Source organism: Xyrauchen texanus, chromosome 46 (assembly GCF_025860055.1).
Source record: "Xyrauchen texanus isolate HMW12.3.18 chromosome 46, RBS_HiC_50CHRs, whole genome shotgun sequence".
NCBI classification, from domain to species: domain Eukaryota; kingdom Metazoa; phylum Chordata; class Actinopteri; order Cypriniformes; family Catostomidae; genus Xyrauchen; species Xyrauchen texanus.
This window is the reverse complement of record NC_068321.1, coordinates 28,252,370-28,274,379: the sequence shown is the minus strand read 5'-3', so window position 1 is coordinate 28,274,379 and position 22,010 is coordinate 28,252,370. Positions and strand designations below refer to the sequence as shown.

Genomic DNA, 22,010 nt, shown 5'->3' with positions numbered 1-22,010 from the left:
TCTTCTGAGAGCGTCCAGGACCGGTCATGTAGTTCTGTTGTGAACATGACATACTGATTAACAGTGATCTCAGATCAGTTATTGATTATTAAATATGATATTAAATATGGGAAAATGTGTGTCCTGATGTGTTCATATTGGCCCAAAAATGGGACATCGTGGCTATAAGAGACAGATGAGAAAGACCTGTCATATACAGTACTTCACCGTTGTTTTCTGTTGCGCGTTCTTCAGCCAAATTTAAATAATTTAATCTCAAATCAATATTTCGGGAAGAATAATGTATTTCTTTGGAAAGTAACTGTGTAATAAGCTCGATCCACTCCCCTTTGGAGTCATGATCATGGTTTATTTTGGGATAAAAATGGCGGACTATACATTTGCTTACATCTCAAACAAATGAAAATATGAAACATTAGAATTACACTCGGCATTACTGTTACGTCCAATATTGTTGGCACTGCTACATCTTTCAATATAAACTTCTTTGCAAAGCCTGAATCCTTGGTTCTCAGAGGAATTCATCCATGAATCTAAACATTTATTCCCATATTTATGCGTTCAGGAACTCGGAAATGTATGCAGAGATACAGTTTATCCACAGCCAGGAACACAATGTCTGGAGTACCATTTTCACTGGTTAGTAACTTTAGTAACAATAGTGCCACTTTCAGTGTTGCAGTACCCCAGATGCTTTCTCTGTCAACTCACCTGATTATATATGCTGTGGAGGCGGGGACTATGCAAATGAGCCCTATCTTCTATGTAACAAGGGGGTGATTTCAGGTTCACATTTTTGCAGGGTGGAAACATAAAGGCTCTTTTTGGGCTGGTGAGGATATTTTTTATTTTGGTGACCTCTTATATGTCAAAATATCAAGGAAAATTAGATTTGTCAATACATGACCCCTTTAAATACAGCCAGCGACCTTTAACTATATACCCAACTCTCTATATTGACAGTGAATTTTGCGCTATACGACTATAAATGTCTGTGATTCGTCAAGTAGAGGTAAATATTGAGATTTCACTCAGCAGTGATTTAGTAGTGATGCCTGGTGGAGGTTCGAAACAGTCGATCTAATGGACACATGGAGCTCAAGGGAGATGAAGAGGAGAACTCCCGAGAGACAGACGAGACCGTTTTATACCGTCGCCCAGTGTGACGATTCAATGAGAGAAACATGATGATCTATGATCAGTTCCTCATAGTCCAAGAACTGTAACCATCATTGAAAAGACCAGTCTGACTGCTCTCAGATCAGTCACTGGAGACTATTCTGAACATTTGAGAAAAACATCAACAAACTGTGTGTTCATGGAGAGCCACGGCTGTCCGATTGATGTGACGTCTTCATGAGCAGATGAGACGAGACACGTAGAGCTGACGGGACAGTATGTGCCGGTCCTGTCACGATAAACACAGTCACATGTCTTCAAACAGAGCCGTTTTCAGACTTACACAGCACTGATCAGAGCATCTTTCATCATCTAAACCTCCAGCATCAGATTTACTGCGCATTATCAGCTTTTCATGTTTCATCATCATCAGTCAACGTCTGTCACTCATATTCATTCATTTGTGTGTCCAGCGGCTCCAGATGGATGCTGAGACAGAGCCGGACATCTGTAAGATGAGAGCTGGTAAAGGAACAATCCCACAAACCCCAGCCCGATTAAACCCATGATCCTCTTCTCTCTGCTCACTTGTGTTCCCAACGCTCTCTGGGAACTCTCCGATCTCAACCTGAACATCTTTAACATGGTCCTGTTTTGTGAAATGCAGTTTTCAAAATCCATACTGATCTGTTTTACTTATTGATCGGTTATGGGCAAAAATCCACACCGATATTTGATGATATTTGTAAATCCCATGTTCCTCTGTGGCCAGAACCCTTTATCTGGTAAATATATAGGCTTAATTTGGTGAATATTACATATAGAGGATTGCAACAGAGTCACTGTCACACTTTATGGATTCATTTTATGATTATTTTTATTTATTTTTTTTATCCCCCTTTTCTCCCAATTTTGGAACGCCCAATTCCCGCTACTTAGCAGGTCCTCATGGTGGCGCGGTTACTCGCCTCAATCCGGGTGGCAGAGGACAAGTGTCAGTTGCGTCCGCGTCTGAGACTGTCAATCGGCGCATCTGATCACGTGACTCGTTGTGCATGACACCGCGGAGACTCACAGCATGTGGAGGCTCATGCTACTCTCCACGATCCACACACAACTCACCACACGCCCCATTGAGAGAACCACTAATCACCACCACGAGGAGGTTACCCCATGTGACACTACCCTCCCTAGCAACTGGGACAATTTGGTTACCCCATGTGACTCTACCCTCCCTAGCAACCGGGACAATTTGGTTACCCCATGTGACTCTACCCTCCCTAGCAACCGGGTCAATTTGGTTACCCCATGTGTCTCTACCCTCCCTAGCAACCGGGCCAATTTGGTTACCCCATGTGACTCTACCCTCCCTAGCAACCGGCCAATTTGGATGCCCCATGTGACTCTACCCTCCCTAGCAACCGGGTCAATTTGGTTGCCCCATGTGACTCTACCCTCCCTAGCAACCGGGACAATTTGGTTGCCCCATGTGACTCTACCCTCCCTAGCAACCAGGACAATTTGGTTATTGCACATATAAAACATATACGCTTACTTGAGGTGGATACATACATTTACTGTGTATATATATATATATATATATATAATACAGCTGGTCATGTGACTGCTTCAATTGGTCATGTGGATACATCATTGCATAATTCGCTCGGAGAACATCATCAATATCATTCGACCCTTTCACACATATTTGTTGATGAAAACTCACATAGAATGACAGGTTTGCTATAATGCCACCTGATCTATTGTATTCTATATGATATTACAATCTTCTAATAATCCCAAACTCTCCATTTCAATGTAGTCTTCTGATATTTCCTCCATTGCAGTTATGTCAAATTAAATGTCTAAATACTTGTTGTTAATGACGAGGCGTTCCCTCTGGTGTTCCCTGTTCCCTTGATATAATCTGTTCTCTTGGGAATCTCTATAGGGGTCCACAGGAAGAGCGGTCCTGATCCTATAGATCCAGTTTGCTATTATGTAGCCTGTGAAAGGTTGTGATGGGACGCACCCCTCTCTAAGTAACTAGAGATGCTGGTTTTGTTAACCTGAAACGTTATCTGTTCCTCTAGCGAGTCCACAGGCCTGTTTCAGACACGTAATAGATCGCTCATGCTTTTCATTTGCAGTTATCTTATTGACATGCACTGGGGACGTATTACAGTTGTGCTGTGTTACGGCAGCGTGCGGAAGAGAAATATCCGGTAGTTGTGCAGCAGTAGGAGGTTTAATCACATGGAAATCGAGGCTCCTTCGGGGGAGAATGCTGTCTGCTCCTGTGTATGAGTTTATCTGGACTTGTTAAAACTAGGAGTTAGTGAAATTGAATGGAGGCGACTGTGATTGGATTCATGGTAGAAAAAAATCCAATTAGTTGTGGGGCGCCTGCAGTCAGACCGCTGGGACTCTGATTCTTCTGAAGCTTCTGTGGAAGACTGATAAATCTGCTGAACTCCAGAATCCACCCTCAGAGATCAACATAAACTAAACCTTCGATCACGCCTGGAGAGACGGCCGCAAATATCAAGACATGTTCAACCCAGTGCTGTTGACGGGATAGTGAGTTATATTTACATCGGATCATGGATCGGGCTTTATGTGTATATTTTAGGGTTGCTCCAATACCAACATTTTGGCCTAGATTTGATGGTAATATAATGTGTGTTTTCTAAATATTATCATCTCACGTTTGCTTTTTCTGACACTCTTGTTTAAGGTTTATGGTTTGAGGTAGGGAGGTCAGATTAGTTCATTTTAAAACGTAATATATCCTCGTCTTTTTACCTCACGTTTAGCGCCACACAGTGGACATTTCACCCCAGAACTGCCGCGATACGTGTAACGAACCACTTACCCCTTTAAGCTCTGAAGGTGTTTTTAAAGATCTCCTGTTTCCGTGGCATACTCAAAATTAAAGGCTTATAACTTCACAAAAAAAACAAGGAGGTCAAGCGTTTGGTATCATTGTAAAGAAAACGTTTCTCATTTTTTTATGATATTGATTAAGACACCTTCTGACACTCTCAGACTAACAAATGCTAAAAGAAAATTGAACCAAACATTTACTTTTATCTTATTTATCTTATCTGACATCATACTGTATATTTCAGAAGAACATGCCTCTGTTTTGTTCCCAATCATGTAATTTGTATCTAAGAAAAAATTTTGTGTTGATACGACAAATCAATCCAAAGTTCCAACATTACAAATATAATGTATCATAGTGTCCAAAAGCATCTCCAAACAAATAAAAGATAATAATTGTACATAAGAACTAATTACACATGCAAACACAACAATGACTAAAGGTTTGCATAGCATGCAGACATGATTTTAGTCATGAGATTTCACAGAATGAGTTTCATTCTGTGTCATTTGAGTCATCATTGAGTCTGTGTCGTGTATTTGGCGCCATCTCCTGGTGGTCATATGTAACATTGTGCTTCATGTGGATTATCTAATGATCTATACATCTGATTATCTTGTGTGTGGACTCGATTGAAAGATAATCACAGACTCTAAATAATCATATGTGAGATTTTATGTTCCCTTTATAGTTTGTGAAGTTATAAGCAAATACGCGTCATATTAACAACACCAACATAATTGTCAAAGACATATAATTATATATTCTAACCTTAACCCATGACCATTTCTGGGTGGTGACGCAAACGAATCAGAGTTATTTGAAGCTGTTTAATCTTATTTATAGAAATTAGCAAAAAAGTTTAAACCAGAAACACTATAAAAAAAATGAAAAAGACCATGAAATCCAAACGTGTGATTTCTCAGCACATCTTTAACGGCTTGTTCTCATTCTCTGTGAGTGGTGGGTTTTGACCACCTGTTCTTCTCTGTGATTGATTGAGTCCAGACCTCATATTAACCTCAACCCACCAATTCCTCAAACCACATCCAGACCAGCTCTCTCTGACCGCCTCCAGACATCGTCACAACAACCTACACATTTACAATATCAAGAGCTGACCTGTGTTAGAATATGTCACATATGACTGTGATGTGTTTAATGTGTTTACAGTGATTTATTTTACTCACAATATGTATTTAAAGTATATAATACAATTAATAAACCTAAACCCTAAACCCAACCCTTAAACCCTAACTCAGTACTTTAAGCTCAGTAGCAGCAAATGTGAATATTGTGAGATTTTGCAGAAAACATGTAGTTACACAAAAGTACATTGTTTTATATGCATTGAAATTAGTGCAGTCAGTCGATATTTTTTTTTAATTCTGATTAATCGCATAATTTTTTGTAGTTAATCACAATTAAGTGCTGAATTTTGACACTATATATACTTATTTTCTTGTCAAAATGCCTTTATTTCCATCTTAGGAGAGAAAACAAAACAATATGTAACAATATAATGATTTATTAGCATTTTCCAAACAAAGCCTTCCGCAGTATTAAGATGCTGTAAAATATCACCAATTCAAAGTTTCCCAAAGTGTAAGTGTGAGTTTATTGAAAGAACTAGTCTCCACATATGGTGCATATTCATTGCAATGGGCATTAAATCTCTTAAACTCTCAACCTACACAATATTAATCTGCCAGACTGTCCATGTTCGCTTTATTTCAGCAATCGTGAAGCTGCGTTCATGATTCGCATCAGAGAGTCAACGCCAGCGTCGAGCGCCAATTTAAACTCGCCATGAAAAGCGTTTGCAGACAAAAACGTCTCGTTCTGCGTTTTGGTGATAGTTAAGATATGACGTACCTCTGTGGTATTTTTAATGTGCCTTACAAAGGTCGCATCTGGGCTTGTACATCAAATAGCGCTAAGAACAGGGAAGCACAGAGATTCTTTTATTTACTAAGATAACAACCTCCATCTATCATAGGAGAGAACATAACAGTCAACCAGTGTGTTAAGAGTGTGTTTCCGCCTATAGAATGTCTTTGGGAATGTAGCATTATGCTAACATATGCTAAGCTTGTAAACTCTCCTTGGTAGAAGGGCTCTGGCGCTGTGTCTGGTTGTATGCGTCAGTGCAATGACTCCTGTCGGACACATTACAAAGGTTCTGTCTTTCACAGCAGTGTTTGAAAAACATGTAATATCAAAACGGGACTTTTATTATGAAAACACGCGATATCAAAACGGGACTTTTATTATGAAAACACGCGATATCAACACCTAATATAAAGTGCTCCCTTGCTCCTGGGGATGTGGGCATTGCTTTGGCATTGCTATGCATTCTCTCGTCTTGTCTGTGGGTTGGCATGAGCGTATATTGCCTTATTGTCTTCGCGATGTGCGTTCATGCTATTCGGGAGTTTGTGTGAGAGCACGTGGCTTTGTTTTGTTTCTGTGTTGCCCTGTGTCTCTCAGTCTCACGTCATACCTGCCTCATTGTTTGCCCATTATTAGTTAATACGTCACACCTGTTAACACGTGTCCAGTGCGTTCTGCCCCAGCCCAGCTTCAGAGGGTGCCTGTCTGGATTATTTATTTTATCAGTTTGTTTTTTGCCTTTTTGGTTTAATACACCCTTTTTTGGTTCTTTCACTCTGACATTGAGATGCATTGAATCATGACATATGCGTTTCATAATTAAGTGCTGTAACAATAGATAAAATGATTCAAATGTGCTATTTGATAAGCAGTAGTTTTAGAAATAATATAGTTTTTTTCAAATGGTTTTATATTAAAATATGTTGGCAATAGAAAGCAAGTGTAATTAGGGTTGAAAGAGTGTTGTGAAATCCCCCGTACTTGAGTCTGTCCAGCGTCAGAACGATTAGCATGACAATAAACAACAGTCAAAGAGGCATTTGAAGTCTTGGGAGGTTAAACAGTACAAACGCACCACAAAGACTCACTCGACGCGTCCATATTTCACATCTTTTGTGCTTAAACATCTTTACAAGGTTTAACTTTAAACCCTCCATGTCTCTGAGTGAGTTTAAGGGCAGTAAATGAGAGCATAAGTCGACTGTTGCTGTTATTTCTGAAGGTGTCTCAGCAGGAGACGTCTCTTTAGTTTATGACTGTGTTTTATTTCAGTGTGGAAATGATGGAGCGGATCTCTGAAAGCTCACCGTGTTACTGTTGTTCTGCTGACAGGGAGAGATTTGTCTCACATTGATGATGTCAGCATGTCAAGAGTGCTCTTATAGGGATGTAAATGCATGTCTGTTGTCACGGTGACATTGTGCTGTAGGTCATGACAACTCGTATTAATTCCTACAGCCTGACTCGTTCGAAAGAAGTTTTATTCCATAGAGCAATCTGTGCAAACAGTTTCAAAACAATACAATAAAATATACATATATATATATATATATATATATATATATATATATATATATATATATATATATATATATATATATATATAAATACACCGATCAGCCACAACATTAAAACCACCTGCCTAATATCATGTAGGTCCCCCTCATGCTGCCAAAACAGCTCTGACCCGTCGAGGCATGCCCTCTACAAGACCTCTGAAGGTGTCCTGTGGTATCTGGCAGCAAGACATTAGCAGCAGATCCTTTAAGTCCTGTCAGTTGTGAGGGGGGGGGGGTCTCCATGGATCGGACTTGTTGGTCCCGCACATCCCATAGATGCTCAATTATATTGAGATCTGGGGAATTTGGAGGCCAGGGCAATACCTTGAACTCTTCATCATGTTCCTCAAACCGTTCCTGAACAATGTGTGCAGTGTGGCAGGGCGCATTATCCTGCTGAAAGAGGGCACTGCCATCAGGGATACCGTTGACATGAAGGGGTGTTCGTGGTCTGCAACGATGTTTAGGTAGGTGGTGCGTGTCAAAGTAACATCCACATGAATGCCAGGATCCAATGTTTCCCAGCAGAACATCGCCCTGAGCATCACACTGCCTTCTTCCCATAATGCATCCTGCTGCCATCTGTTCCCCATGTAACCGACGCACACGCACCCGGCCATCCACATGATCTAAAAGAAAACATGATTCATCAGACAGGCCACCTTCTTCCATCACTCACGTGCCCATTGTAGGCGCTTTCAGCGGTGGACAGGGGTCAGCATGGGCACTCTGACCGGTCTGCGGCTACGCATCCCCATACGCAGCAAGCTGTGATGCACCGTGTGTTCTGGCACCTTTCTGTCATGGTCAAGTTTTTCAGCAGTTTGTGCTACAGTAGCTCTTCTGTGGGATCGGACAGACGGGCTAGCCTTCGCTCCCCACATGCATCATGAGCCATCGCATGTCTTCACAGGACTTTTATTGTGAATTTTTGTCCTTTTGGAGTTTGATAGATGAGATCATTAACGTTGTATTGTGGTTTCATTTTATGTTAAAGAGCGGCATGACGATTATTAAAAAAATATTTTTTTGTGTTCTAGCAGTTTAATAGCTTTTTAAATGATGACAGAATTTTAAATTGTAGGGTGAACTATTCCTTTAATAGCTCAGTATGATTTGGCATCTTTTGTGTAAAACCAATTATATCTTGTTATGGATTTTTAGAGTACAGTCCTGAGAGAGAGAGAGAGAGAGAGAGAGAGAGAGATGATATGTCTGCGGGGCGAGTGACCATCAGTACACACTCTCTCTCTCTCTGTGTTCATTAGTGCAGCTTCAGCAGTTTGTTTGTTCTTGTGCTCTTTTACAAAACAGCCTCCAGGAAATGTATTGTTCATATTGTTACATTCTCAAGGATTTAATTATTGAATGGTTAGTGTGTGACTTGTATTTTTATTTAGTGGAAATATTCAGTGTCTTTAAGTCAGTTAAATTTAAGTCGGTTTAAACTGTCCATTTCCCTCCATCAGAGAGAGAGAGAGAGAGAGAGAGAGAGAGAGAGAGGTGTTTGTACAGCTTACACCAGCACAGCTTACACCAGCACAGCTTACACCAGCACAGTTTACACCAGCACAGCTTACACCAGCACAGTTACACCAGCACAGTTTACACCAGCACAGTTTACACCAGCACAGTTACACCAGCACAGTTACACCAGCACAGTTTACACCAGCACAGTTTACACCAGCACAGCTTACACCAGCACAGTTTACACCAGCACAGTTTACACCAGCACAGTTACACCAGCACAGTTTACACCAGCACAGCTTACACCAGCACAGTTACACCAGCACAGTTTACACCAGCACAGCTTACACCAGCACAGTTTACACCAGCACAGTTACACCAGCACAGTTTACACCAGCACAGTTTACACCAGCACAGTTTACACCAGCACAGTTTACACCAGCACAGTTACACCAGCACAGTTTACACCAGCACAGTTTACACCAGCACAGCTTACACCAGCACAGCTTACACCAGCACAGTTTACACCAGCATGACATGACAGATTGAAGACTGTCACCTCAGTCTGCTCAATATTTACTCATAAATGCCCTGACTATTGTTTATATTGTGCTGTAGGTGTTTTGGGTTTAGTGTTAAAACTGAATGATATCAACATTGAACATTGTTATATATTGTTTTATTAATTAGAAGATGAATTCCATGGAGGGATACATGCAGTAGTCCCAACAAGCATTTTCTTATTTTAAATGAAACTGTGTTTTTTTAGTTGGTAAATCTTATTGAGTTGCTCATTTAAAAGTAGATCATCACACAAAAATGTGTGGGCACCCCTGATTTATAGTGTATGTGATTTTCCCACTGTACTCCCAGAAAAGTGGAATTCTTTCCACGTTGTTGGGCTCATCCTATGTTTGTTCTCCGGTGTGTTCATGCACATGCGCACTCCTTAAGAATCTGTAGGAACGCTGCTTATGTGTTTATATGACCATATAAGTCATGTTCTCCTGAAGAAACCCAGATGTGTTAAACCGCTTTCTCTTAATCCATTAAACGGCATAAGGAAATCAGTCTTCTTGTTGCAAAAACCCTGGAATAAACCGTTTTCTTAAGTGCTCATAAACATAGTGAGAATGAGCTAGCGGAAGCTTGTTAACACATTATCTTGTTAATTTAGGTTTCAGGGGAACATTTAAGTGGCTTAACACCTTCATCTCATTTGCAGTCATTAAAGTGTTTCAGTCTCCCAGTAAACCTTCTGAGTTTAACTCATCTGATGTTCGGGAGCCTGTGTATCTCAGAGTATTGATTCTGAATATCACCCCTGGAGTCTAGATTTTGAATCTATTGCTGAGTGACTCCAGTCAGGTCTCCTTAGCAACCAAATTGGCCCAGTTGCTAGGGAGGGTAGAGTCACATGGGGTAATCTCCTCGTGGTCGCTATAATGTGGTTCTCACTCTCGGTGGGGCATGTGGTGAGTGACTCCAGCCAGGTCTCCTTAGCAACCAAATTGGCCCAGTTGCTAGGGAGGGTAGAGTCACTTGGGGTAACCTCCTCGCGGTCGCTATAATGTGGTTCTCGCTCTCGGTGGAGCTTGTGGTGAGTGACTCCAGCCGGGTGTCCTTAGCAACCAAATTGTCCCGGTGGCTAGGGAGGGTAGAGTCACATGGGGTAACCTCCTCGTGGTCACTATAATGTGGTTCTCGCTCTCTGTGGGGTGTGTGGTGAGTGACTCAAGGCAGGTCTACTTAGCAACCAAATTGGCCCAGTTGATAGGGAGGGTAGAGTCACATGGGGTAACCTCCTCGTGGTCACTATAATGTGGTTCTCGCTCTCTGTGGGGTGTGTGGTGAGTGACTCAAGGCAGGTCTACTTAGCAACCAAATTGGGCCGGTTGCTAGGGAGGGTAGAGTCACATGGGGCAACCAAATTGGGCCGGTTGCTAGGGAGGGTAGTGTCACATGGGGTAACCTCCTCGTGGTCACTATAATGTGGTTCTCGCTCTCGGTGGGGCGTGTGGTGAGTGACTCAAGGCAGGTCTCCTTAGCAACCAAATTGGCCCGGTTGCTAGGGAGGGTAGAGTCACATGGGGTAACCAAATTGTCCCGGTTGCTAGGGAGGGTAGAGTCACATGGGGTAACCAAATTGTCCCGGTTGCTAGGGAGGGTAGAGTCACATGGGGTAACCAAATTGTCCCGGTTGCTAGGGAGGGTAGAGTCACATGGGGTAACCTCCTCGTGGTCACTATAATGTGGTTCTCGCTCTCGGTGGGGCGTGTGGCGAGTTGTGCGTGGATGTCGTGGAGAATAGTGTGAAGCCTCTACATGCGCTACGTCTCCATGGTAACACGCTCAACAAGTCACGTGATAAGATGCGCGGATTGACGGTCTCAGACGCGGAGGCAACTGAGATTTGTCCCCCCGCCACCCGGATTGAGGTGAGTCACTACAGACAAAATCCCGCCCCTCATACACCCCCCCAAAAAATAAAACGAATCTGATGTCCTTCAACCAATATACAGAAACATCACAAATAAAAATAATATGATTAGAGAGTCTAATAATGCCTTAAATGTGAATATTTCATTGTAAGTATTCTAAAGCATGATTTCAGAGTACGTGTATGTGTTGTTGAGTGTCGGCGAGTCTAACTGAGGGTCAGTAACGATGACGGCGCTGGTTTGGCTCTCTTCTCGTTGCACTGGCGGTTGATTACTCGTCCTGCTGGGATCACAGGCTCTGGGCTCTGTTGTTCGGACTGAGGGGTTTAATGGAGAATATCAGACGTGCACTGTCGATCACGGTTGATCACGGTCAATGTCTCGGCCTGATTTCACTCTCCATCAAGAGGACAATGAGTTTTCAGCATGCCATAAACCAGACACTGACCCAACACAAGACAGAACAGTACAGGCTGTTAATCATGAGGAAGAACGATGAGTTCCGGCGATGATGTTTCCACCTCTCCACTGGACGATTTGGGGGGGTTTGTACGTCCTGTTCATTGGTGATTGGTGGAGTCTGCCGGGCATTGTGTTTCACTCGTGTTGATTGGTCAGGCTGGACGTTATTAAGCGTGAAGAGGAATCAGAGTGACTCTTGACGTTTAGAAGGTGAAGGGCAGAAGATCTTTAATGAAAGATGCTCTGGATATTTCAGGAATGCTGCTGGTGCTCACTCAATGGTGGCTCATGACCACATTCAGACTCTTCTGTGTTAAAATGAACGGTCAATCTGTCCAACAGAGGTCAGAAAGCTTCATTTTCTATAGGCACAAGATCATTTCTTATTAGTTTCTTTTGGTTTTGGAGTAAAATAGGAGATTTTCTGGACTTCTCTACTGATGTGGAAGATATTGATCAGCTGTTTATACGTTACAGCTCTCTTAAGTAACTTTATTTCACCAGAAAGCTTTTATTTTCTATTGCCATAGATTCGCTAGATTCTGGAATGACGTCTTATTGATCAGCCAATCGGGCACACTTATTGGTCGATTCTGATAATCACAAATGGACTATTAATTGATCTTTCACCCTGATGTTATTCTGAATATACCTCTCTCTGCAAAGAAAATGAATATTAGTGATGTATTTAATCATTCAGATAATGTAACATTAGTGTCAGTGATGTCACATTTTGTTGTTGTCCAGATCTATCAAGTTATTATTTATTTACACAGAACAATGGCTTGAATACACCTCTACAATGATGAACATGTTCAAATCATTGTCCAAATATTTTCCAATGCATGTAGATATTATGAGCAAAACTGAACAAGTGCTTTAAAATCTGCAGATAAATCAGAAGTGTTACGTTTTAATAATTGATTAATAATTTTGCACTGTTCATATTATTGCAAACTGATCAAATATTCATGTGTCATATGTTGTTGGAAAGATCTTGAAGAGTAAAATACAACCAGATTATGTGTTTTACTCACAGATACAAATACAGCGAGTAACAGCTAAATATATGTCTTTGACAATTATGATTTATGTGAACAGGTGTTGCTAAATTGCTTATAACTTCACAAAAAATAAACAGAACATTACATTATAATTATCTAATAACAAAACATTAGATAATTGACACGAAGGACAATATGCAAAATATACACACAGCATCTGGCTATCTGGCTGAAAACACATTCGCTTTTTTGGATTATATGACATGTAGCATCATAGAACACTAAACCAATCGGATTGGGTTTAGATCGGGGCAAAAATCATCCATATTTGGGCAGAGAGACATGTGATGGGTGACTGTTACATATGACCACCAGGAGATGGCGCCAAATACACGACACAGACTCAATGATGACTCAAATGACACAGAATGAAACTCATTCTGTGAAATCTCATGACTAAAATCATGTCTGCATGCTATGCAAACCTTTAGTCATTGTTGTGTTTGCATGTGTAATTAGTTCTTATGTACAATTATTATCTTTTATTTGTTTGGAGATGTTTTTGGACACTATGATACATTATATTTGTGATGTTGTAACTTTTGATCGCTTTGTCGTATCAACACAAAAGCAGTTTTTCAGAGCCGCCTTATTAACACACAGAGATAATGTCAAATCAGAAAATAAGATACAAGGTTACATTTATTTTTTGCATAAAATGGGTTAATATTTGAAAACAATGTGTCCATCAAATCAAAGTCAGGTGGTGTAAGCAACATTCTGTCATGTGACACAAACCCCATTAACCCCATAACACAGAGAGGAACCGCTCGACTGTGTGAAGTTTCAGATATTTTGACATATTTAGGTGAAATGGAGTAACTCTAAGAAAACATCTTGATCATTTTAATTCAAAATATTTTTTACCTTGAAAACATTTTAGAAAAATACACCACATGACAACATTTGGAAAGTCATTAAAATCCATTTATTTTATTAAAAATGTTTTTCAAAAATGTGTGAAACCTCATGGACTCAAAGTTACATGTTTTAAACTATATTTCATTTTATCACCTTTGACGACCTTATTTGTCCACAACCCATACAAAATAATATAGTCTGTATTCGTGGTGTTCATGTTTGGAATTGTGTGGTGGATTTAAGCATATTTATTGACTGATTCAGCATTCTGTACTGTAGTAATGTCATAAAGTGATATACTATACAGTGTGATGAGTGTATAATGCACAGATAACAGCCATCAGACGTTCAGTGTTTACTGACAGCAGAACGCTTTCAACAGTCTGTAAAGGGTTAACAAGACTCCTAATAAGACCACTCGACCTGTAAACCCCTTGACGTCAGTTAGTTAACTCACATGAGGTTAGTTTGTCCAGCCGGTTCCTTTACCCGCTTCATTTAAACCTGATTAGTCTCTGTTGACCCTCAGGCTCCCTCATTAATCAGGAGATGCCGCCAGATGAACGTCTCGCACTAGTGACCGATCAAACTCGCTCAACTCTCCCATGATTCTTTGATGTTGAGAAGGGTTAATGTGATTGTTTTGTCATTCTGAAGCAGATGTTTGTTCACTCTGTGTTCACTCGTTTTAATTTTATTTTAAATGCTTAGCATACATTTTACGATGTTCAAAATATGTATACTTCCCTACTAAATAGTATACTTAAACAGTATGTCAATGGAATAGGGCAGGGTTTCTCAACCTTTTGCCCACTGCTACCCACTTTTTTGATTGCTAGTCATCCATGATCCACCAATACATCAGCCTAATGTCTATAGCCAGATATTTGTTGCTATGGTGATGCTGGTTGAAGATGTTAGACGATCCCTTACACACCCTTTTAGCATTAGGTTTTGGCACCATGTGAAGACTGTCCCTTACACGCCCTTGGCGATGGCACTGGATTTTGCCTCCTGGCGGACAGCAGCAGCTACTCTGTCCCCTGACGGATGGCAGGGGTCCTCCGTCCTCTGGTGGCGGCAACGGCTCCTCAACCTCCTGGCGGATGGTAACGGCTCCTCCGCCTCCTGGCGGATGGTAACGGCTCCTCCGCCTCCTGGAGGATGGTAAAGGCTCCTCCGCCTCCTGGCGGATGGTAAAGGCTCCTCCGCCTCCTGGCGGATGGTAACGGCTCCTCCGCCTCCTGGCGGATGGTAACGGCTCCTCCGCCTCCTGGCGGATGGTAAAGTCTGCTGGCGGATGGGCTGTCTGATGCGTGTCTGCCTCCAGTCCTGGTGCTTATTCGAAAATAGTAAGTGGGAACTCAAATTAACAATCACAAGAATTTTTAATAAAACACTGATGAAGATTTTTTCAACATAAACAATGGTGCACACACACACACACTCTCTCTGACTCTCTGGCATCCCCGGCTCCTCTTATCTCTCTCCCACTGATTGGGCAACTCGGCGCCGGGGCGTGCATCCTCTCGGCCCAGCCACACCCTCCTCATCACAGGGTAATTGCAAGAATGTAGCATTCCCATTTACATGCGCTGTATAAGCAGCATTCTCTTAATCCTGTATACATGCGGCTCGATCAGTATGCAGCTTTCTCCTTGGCAATGAAATTCCTCGCAACTCTTATGTAAATAAAAAACATGGTATCTGAGGAAGACGTCACTATTTTATTCCCTGTTGCTTCACTTTATTTCCAGTTATTACAGAGTTGTTAGTGTGTTTGTTTCCTTAATTTTCTATCGCAACCTGCAGCAGAATTGCGCATTAATATTGGGGTTTTCCTCTTACATAAAACTCTGGGATTCCCCCAGCGCATACACATGTGAGGGACTGTCGATATTTTACACACACACACACACACACACACACACACACACACACACTGCTCAGTCTCTATGGGTGTGTATTAAATGTTGACAGTAGAGAGTTTAGATGTGTGTAACAGCAGCTGCACATCTGTCTGCTCCTCTTCATTAAACTCAAGCACTCGTTCTTCATGTTAATGTGTCAGACATATTCACACGTTCTGCAGCTCAATGGCTTTCTATGAATATGCAGATTTGTGCACAGGAAGTGCTGCCGGGATGAAGTGTGTGTGTAAACTCTGACAGAACACATGTGAATGATGTGTGTGACGCTCCTGCCGGCGGCACGAGAAGTGCTGAAACCAGAACAACAGCTGTTTACAAACACTCTCAAGCTTTCAATGATCTTCTTACATGGAGGTTCTGCGTTATATTGACATTCATTTGGGCATTTTGTAGCAGTACATTAGATTTAATTGCCTTTTTATTCACATTTGGAGGGTTAATTGAGCACCATGGAAAAGCCCTGATGTGTAGTGACAGTATCTTTAACTGGGAAAATATAATTACACAAATATAAAACACACTGGACTGGCAGTCATAAAGTATATTGGGTTTATTCTGTTAAACATCACATGACCAGCGAGCGGATCCATATTTGAGACCCAGAAAGGTCTGTGCCATGAACCTGATGAACATAACGGCTGTTTGATCAGTAACGTGAAGCTTTTACCGCTGAAACATACATACACATGTGCTGACCTACAATCAATCAGAGATCTACCAAAATACAGACCGACACTGTTGGATTGTCATCATTCTGCATTAGAGATGAAAAACTGATCTGACACATCAATAAAGCTTTTAATTAAGAGTCAAATGAACGATTCATCCCTCTGAACTGGTTAAAAACACCATTTGTTCAGTTGTTGAGCGGGTGAGACGCGTGTCTGCCGCTCTATTAATAGAGGTGATGATGTCATCAGGTACAGGTGTGCTGGGACACAGACTCAACATCACCAGTGACAACTTCAATCAGTCTCTCTTCACATATATTTGAGAACATTAGGAACGCTGAACTTTCACTGTTTAACAATAAATAAAACTCTGGATCTGCTGAACACTTCACAGCCGACGGTTTTAAGACAGACGGTCCAAGATACAAGAAATAACTAAATATGAAAACATGAAAAACTTTATTTTATGCTTCTAAAACATTTTTGCACTTCTGTTTTTGTAGCAACCGGCCCAATTTGTTTACCCCATGTGACTCTACCCTCCTTAGCAACCGGGCCAATTTGGTTACCCCATGTGACTCTACCCTCCCTAGCAACCGGGCCAATTTGGTTAGCCCATGTGACTCTACCCTCCCTAGCAACCGGGCCAATTTGGTTATCCCATGTGACTCTACCCTCCCTAGCAACCGGGCCAATTTGGTTAGCCCATGTGACTCTACCCTCCCTAGCAACCGGGCCAATTTGGTTAGCCCATGTGACTCTACCCTCCCTAGCAACCGGCCCAATTTGGTTACCCCATGTGACTCTACCCTCCCTAGCAACTGGCCCAATTTTGTTGCTAAGGAGACCTGACTGGAGTCACTCAGCATGCCCTGAATTCAAACTAGCGACTCTAGCGGTGATAGTCAGTATCAATACTCGCTGAGATACACAGAACCCCCAAGAAACAGTATTTGAATGTTTACAGATTAAACCCCATTGACTTCCATTGTAAGTGTCTCACACTTGTGCTTTTAATAAAGAAAAGGAGGAACGACGGTAGTCAACATTACCCCACAAATGCTGTCCCGCTGTTAATGTTCCCTTTATACATAGATAATCGTGTTTACATTAATACCTCTCCAGGAGGGCGTTCTCATTGTATTTGACTCTCGATGCTGCAAGATATTCCTGTTTACGGTCAGGATCCGTCTTGGCTTGTCGGCGTCCCGTGACATCAGTGTGTGAATCTCTGACGCTAACATGAAAGAACACGACACCTCAGATGCGTTTGAGCTCATGAACATATGGCTTCATTAATAAACCCGCTGTGTGAATGCTGCATGTATGAAATACGATACAGCCGAAGTGAGACACCACAATCACAGACACTCTTTCAGTGTCTCTCGCCCATTTCAGATCTCACGTTCGGTCCTCACACGTCCCATTCTTCTGTGTGTGTGTTCTGTTTGGATGTAGAATGGGGGCAGGTCGACCTCGCCATGAGATTTGGGTAGTAAATCTTGTAAATATCTCTTCAGACCGACGCCATTGTTCTGGGCCGCTGCATTTAATCCCACAGGATTGTGATTCATTTCATGACTTTGTGTTTTAATGGAGAATGTGTCTCAGGTTTGTCACGGCTTGATCCGCACAATACTGTCATGTAGAGTAATGAGAACTCATATCGGGTTAGACTCTCCACTGTGACTGTACAAAACTCTGGCGGCAGTAATAAAGGTTTGATTGGAGATGTGTGTCACTTTCACTCTGTAAACAAATAAACACATTCGATTACAGGCTTCATTGATGACGTTGATGCTGAATGAGTGAACGGACAGCTGACGTTCCACAGCGGCGTCCCAGCGTTGAATGATGGTGTTTTGTGGACATGCACATGGTTTCTGTGGTCTGTGGTGGTCCGGGGCGCTGCTTTTATGTTGAGGGGTAATTCTGGCCCCCTCCGTAGGGCACTTGAGGTACACTTGAGAGGGGTCCACAGCACAGTTTGAGACATTAAAGACGCAGCGATGCAAACGACTGGCTACATTAAAAGCATCTGCACATCAGTCTCACACGTGCCATCACAGAAACTGATGGTTTATTTACAGTGACGATATTTTAAGATCTAGTCGCCGTTGGCAACAGTCGAGAGTTCTTTGTGTTTGTATTCTTGCCTTATACATTGTACATGATTGTAAGAGTGCTTATTTCTGAATAAGAGGCTGTATTTTAGGCTTGTTTATATTTATATACCAAATCTTGTTTATTCTGGTTATTGTTGATGTTGTTGGTTGCAGAATAAACTGTATCTGTGTCTGGGCCGACCCGTATATATATCTCATATTTATTTATGTATTTTAATTCAGATTATTAACCAGTTATCATCTGTCTGTCTTTGTCTAGTCTGAACAACCATCTAAATTGAGCAAATCTGTTATTTGGCAACTAAAAATGGAGTGGTGGTGTAGTGGTCTAAGCACATAACTGGTAATCAGAAGGTTGCTGGTTTGATCCTCACAGTCACCACCATTGTGTCCTTGAGTAAGACACTTAACTCCAGGTTGCTCCGGGGGGATTGTCCCTGTAATAAGTGCTCTGTATAATACATTGGTACTCAGAAGGTTGCTGGTTTGATCCCCACAGTCACCACCCTTGTGTCCTTGAGTAAGACACTTAACTCCAGGTTGCTCCGGGGGGATTGTCCCTGTAATAAGTGCTCTGTATAATACATTGGTACTCAGAAGGTTGCTGGTTTGATCCCCACAGTCACCACCCTTGTGTCCTTGAGTAAGACACTTAACTCCAGGTTGCTCCGGGGGGATTGTCCCTGTAATAAGTGCTCTGTATAATACATTGGTACTCAGAAGGTTGCTGGTTTGATCCCCACAGTCACCACCCTTGTGTCCTTGAGTAAGACACTTAACTCCAGGTTGCTCCGGGGGGATTGTCCCTGTAATAAGTGCTCTGTATAATACATTGGTACTCAGAAGGTTGCTGGTTTGATCCCCACAGTCACCACCCTTGTGTCCTTGAGTAAGGCACTTAACTCCAGGTTGCTCCGGGGGGATTGTCCCTGTAATAAGTGCTCTGTATAATACATTGGTACTCAGAAGGTTGCTGGTTCGATCCCCACAGTCACCACCATTGTGTCCTTGAGTAAGACACTTAACTCCAGGTTGCTCCGGGGGGATTGTCCCTGTAATAAGTGCTCTGTATAATACATTGGTACTCAGAAGGTTGCTGGTTTGATCCCCACAGTCACCACCCTTGTGTCCTTGAGTAAGACACTTAACTCCAGGTTGCTCCGGGGGGATTGTCCCTGTAATAAGTGCTCTGTATAATACATTGGTACTCAGAAGGTTGCTGGTTTGATCCCCAGAGTCACCACCATTGTGTCCTTGAGTAAGACACTTAACTCCAGGTTGCTCCGGGGGGATTGTCCCTGTAATAAGTGCTCTGTATAATACATTGGTAATCAGAAGGTTGCTGGTTTGATCCCCACAGTCACCACCATTGTGTCCTTGAGTAAGACACTTAACTCCAGGTTGCTCCGGGGATTGTCCCTGTAATAAGTGCTCTGTATAATACATTGGTACTCAGAAGGTTGCTGGTTTGATCCCCACAGTCACCACCATTGTGTCCTTGAGTAAGACACTTAACTCCAGGTTGCTCCGGGGATTGTCCCTGTAATAAGTGCACTGTATAATACATTGGTACTCAGAAGGTTGCTGGTTTGATCCCCACAGTCACCACCATTGTGTCCTTGAGTAAGGCACTTAACTCCAGGTTGCTCCGGGGGGATTGTCCCTGTAATAAGTGCTCTGTATAATACATTGGTAATCAGAAGGTTGCTGGTTTGATCCCCACAGTCACCACCATTGTGTCCTTGAGTAAGACACTTAACTCCAGGTTGCTCCGGGGGGGATTGTCCCTGTAATAAGTGCTCTGTATAATACATTGGTACTCAGAAGGTTGCTGGTTTGATCCCCACAGTCACCACCATTGTGTCCTTGAGTAAGACACTTAACTCCATGTTGCTCCGGGGGGATTGTCCCTGTAATAAGTGCTCTGTATAATACATTGGTAATCAGAAGGTTGCTGGTTCGATCCCCACAGTCACCACCATTGTGTCCTTGAGTAAGACACTTAACTCCAGGTTGCTCCGGGGGGGATTGTCCCTGTAATAAGTGCTCTGTATAATACATTGGTACTCAGAAGGTTGCTGGTTTGATCCCCACAGTCACCACCATTGTGTCCTTGAGTAAGACACTTAACTCCAGGTTGCTCCGGGGGGGGATTGTCCCTGTAATAAGTGCTCTGTATAATACATTGGTAATCAGAAGGTTGCTGGTTTGATCCCCACAGTCACCACCATTGTGTCCTTGAGTAAGACACTTAACTCCAGGTTGCTCCGGGGATTGTCCCTGTAATAAGTGCTCTGTATAATACATTGGTAATCAGAAGGTTGCTGGTTTGATCCCCACAGTCACCACCATTGTGTCCTTGAGTAAGGCACTTAACTCCAGGTTGCTCCGGGGGGATTGTCCCTGTAATAAGTGCACTGTATAATACATTGGTAATCAGAAGGTTGCTGGTTTGATCCCCACAGTCACCACCATTGTGTCCTTGAGTAAGGCACTTAACTCCAGGTTGCTCCGGGGGGATTGTCCCTGTAATAAGTGCTCTGCATAATACATTGGTACTCAGAAGGTTGCTGGTTTGATCCCCACAGTCACCACCATTGTGTCCTTGAGTAAGACACTTAACTCCAGGTTGCTCCGGGGGGATTGTCCCTGTAATAAGTGCTCTGCATAATACATTGGTACTCAGAAGGTTGCTGGTTTGATCCCCACAGTCACCACCATTGTGTCCTTGAGTAAGACACTTAACTCCATGTTGCTCCGGGGGGATTGTCCCTGTAATAAGTGCTCTGCATAATACATTGGTACTCAGAAGGTTGCTGGTTTGATCCCCACAGTCACCACCATTGTGTCCTTGAGTAAGACACTTAACTCCATGTTGCTCCGGGGGGATTGTCCCTGTAATAAATGCTCTGTATAATACATTGGTAATCAGATGGTTGCTGGTTTGATCCCCACAGTCACCACCATTGTGTCCTTCAGTAAGGCACTTAACTCCAGGTTGCTCCGGGGGGGATTGTCCCTGCAATAAGTGCTCTGTATAATATATTGGTAATCAGAAGGTTGCTGGTTTGATCCCCACAGTCACCACCATTGTGTCCTTGAGTAAGGCACTTAACTCCAGGTTGTTCCGGGGGGGATTGTCCCTGTAATAAGTGCTCTGTATAATACATTGGTAATCAGAAGGTTGCTGGTTCAATCCCCACAGTCACCACCATTGTGTCCTTGAGTAAGGCACTTAACTTCAGGTTGCTCCGGGGATTGTCCCTGTAATAAGTGCTCTGTATAATACATTGGTACTCAGAAGGTTGCTGGTTTGATCCCCACAGTCACCACCATTGTGTCCTTGAGTAAGACACTTAACTCCAGGTTGCTCCGGGGATTGTCCCTGTAATATGGGCTCTGTATAATACATTGGTAATCAGAAGGTTGCTGGTTTGATCCCCACAGTCACCACCATTGTGTCCTTGAGTAAGGCACTTAACTCCAGGTTGCTCCGGGGGGATTGTCCCTGTAATAAGTGCACTGTATA

At 42.5% G+C, this 22,010-nt stretch overlaps 1 long non-coding RNA gene across 1 annotated transcript in view; it reads left to right on the top strand.

The window, feature by feature from the left end:
- LOC127638088 (uncharacterized) overlaps positions 1-20,418 on the top strand; it is a 32,212-nt gene extending 11,794 nt beyond the window's left edge. Inside the window, exons 2-3 of the long non-coding RNA XR_007969837.1 lie at positions 19,759-19,819; positions 20,062-20,418. This is a non-coding gene — a long non-coding RNA (uncharacterized LOC127638088). The remainder of the gene's footprint in view (positions 1-19,758; positions 19,820-20,061) is intronic.
- The last annotated feature ends 1,592 nt before the right edge of the window (positions 20,419-22,010 follow it).